The sequence below is a fragment of the Pecten maximus genome, unplaced genomic scaffold (assembly GCF_902652985.1).
Source record: "Pecten maximus unplaced genomic scaffold, xPecMax1.1, whole genome shotgun sequence".
Taxonomy (NCBI): domain Eukaryota; kingdom Metazoa; phylum Mollusca; class Bivalvia; order Pectinida; family Pectinidae; genus Pecten; species Pecten maximus.
This window is the reverse complement of record NW_022982929.1, coordinates 8,690-11,605: the sequence shown is the minus strand read 5'-3', so window position 1 is coordinate 11,605 and position 2,916 is coordinate 8,690.

Below are 2,916 nucleotides of genomic sequence, written 5' to 3'. Positions count from 1 at the left end.
ATCAAGGCTTGCATCGGAACCTTGCTGGCTTCCTCGTGAAGAAATGGGACTAGTACGTAAAACGGCAGAACGGCGTCGTTGGCAGCGTGGTTGAGGCGGCGATGCCAACCCTCACAGTCGTTGTTGGTCCTGGTTGGCCTGCCGAATACGCTCCAGGATGGGATGGGGAAGCAGGTGCTGCCGATCCAGGACCTCTCCATGTAAGAGATGAGGGAGTCGACCCGCGGATCGGAGGGGCTGGCCTCAACAATGGCCTGGAATGCTGCCTCAATCTTTGGTGCCGGAAGGTATGGGAGGGCAAAAAGTTGAACAAACGAGTAGATCTCGCCCTTCTCGTTGTAGGGAACCTATAGAATATAAATACGATTTGTTAAACTTCAAATTAGCATGACAAATTAATATTAATGTGTTATGTCTACGTAATTTCGAATGTCTTTTAGTATAACAATGTATAACAGTAGACAATAGACATGTATATATAATTAAAACTGTTATTGTCGAGGAATCGGAAAATATGTTGTATACTAAATTCAAGTTATCCGAACTCTGTAACTATAAATGAGCAATAAAATATTGAATTGAATTGACATTTCATTTCATTTTATTCCATTCCGTACGTATTTACCTGGAGTCCAACTTCCTGAACCTTCCGCCATACAGCCTGGCTCCAATGGAAGTGGCAGCCTCTCACAGTAACTCTGGGAATCACTTGCTGTGTGGTGGCGAAGCAGGAGGCAGTGGCCGTCTCGATCCAACGCAGAGACAGCATGTCCAATACAAATCTAATTCGCCCTTGTTGATATGTCTGTAGTCTTCCCTTGATACCCCTAAAGATGAACTTGATAACGATATTCTAACATATATATTGCACATAACTACACGTCCCGATATATACGTCCCGTTGAACTTAAGAATATATAGAAAATGAAACGCGGTATATACGTCCCGTTGAACTTAAGAATATATAAAAAGAAACATGATATATACGTCCCGATGTACTTAATAAAATATAAAAAGATATATCCGTTCCGATGTACTTAATAAAATATAAAAAGAAACATGATATATACGTCCCGATGTACTTAATAAAATATAAAAAGATATATACGTCCCGATGTACTTAATAAAATATAAAAAGAAACATGATATATACGTCCCGATGTACTTAATAAAATATAAAAAGATATATCCGTCCCGATGTACTTAATAAAATATAATCAAAGTACTGAAAGTACTGAAGACACAAACGAAAACAAATTATTTTAACTGCTTTTGTTTAGTGGGGACATGGTCAACTTTGTATGGAACATCACCAATACCTGATTAGGACTAGGACAAAATATTGGCAAGAAAAGAAATTCATATCTACTTTTGATTGCAAGTGCGTCTTGGCAGCTAATTGTCAGAATAGGTACTCGGGTAATCTTATTTGACATCTTCAATGGGTTAATGTATACGTAGTTGTAGATGTAATATGAAGGTCCTAGATTACCTGTAAAATTAATGAGGCCTTTCTTTTCAAACTTTTGAGGATCCCATGCCTATAAGCGCTTCACAAATTATCATTAGCATTTGAAAAAATATTTATACATTTGATGTAGCGCCCCATCTAGCTACCAGCTTTTAGATAAGAGAGAGCTCAGGTTAAAAACTCTTGTGTGATTGTTTTAGGATTTTATCGTGTGTGTGAGCCCTGGTTTGAATGATGTTATGTCAAGGTTATGAATGATATTTTGTGGCAGATTGTTCTATCCCTTCAGTACCTTCTGTAAAATAGCGATAACAAACTTCAATTGTCAAAATACAATATGGCTGCCTGTCGGCCATGTTGTTTTCCGATTAGTCTCAAAATGCAATATCCATAACTAGGCACCGAGGGGAACCTACATATAAAATTTGAGAAAGATCCCTTCAGAACTTTCTGAGAAATAGTGATAACAAACTTCAATTGTCCAAATCCAAGATGGCTGCCTGTCGGCCATATTGTTTTCCGATTGGTCTCAAAATGCAATATGCATAACTAATGTAAGCACCAAGAGGAACCTACATATGAAATTTGAGAAAGATCAATTCAGTGCTTTCTGAGAAATAGCAATAACAAACTTCAATTGTCAAAACCTAAGATGGCTGCCTGTCGGCCATATTGTTTTCTGATTGGTCTCAAAATGCAATATGCATAACCACGCACCAAGGGGAACCTACATATCAAATTTGAGAAAGATCCCTTCAGCACTTTTTGAGAAATAGCGATAACAAACTTCAATTGTCCAAATCCAAGATGGCTGCCTGTCGGCCATGTTGTTTTCCGATTAGTCTCAAAACGCAATATGCATAACTAGGCACCGAGGGGAACCTACTTATGAAATTTGAAAAAGATCCCGTCAACACTTTCTGAGAAATAGTGATAACAAACTTCAATTGACAAAATCCAAGATGGCTGCCTGTCGGCCTTATTGTTTTCCGATTGGTCTCAAAATGCAATATGCATAACTAATGTTAGCACCAAGAGGAACCTATATATGAAATTTGAGAAAGATCAATTCAGTGCTTTCTGAGAAATAGCACTAACAAACTTCAATTGTCAAAACCTAAGATGGCTGCCTGTCGGCCATATTGTTTTCCGATTGGTCTCAAAATGCAATATGCATAACTAGAAACCAAGAGAAACCTATGAAATTTTAGAAGATCCCTTCAGTACTTTGAGAAATAACGATAACAAGAATTGTTTACGGATGGAGGGACGGACGGACCACTGACGCAGAGCGATTTGAATAGCCCACCATCTGATGATGGTGGGTTAAAAACACCGGGGTCTGATAAACAGACTCTGGAGGCGTAGAATGCGGATGTAGACAGGGCAGGGTATACCATCACGACGGGCACATTAAACTAAGCATAATATATAAAACTTAGAAT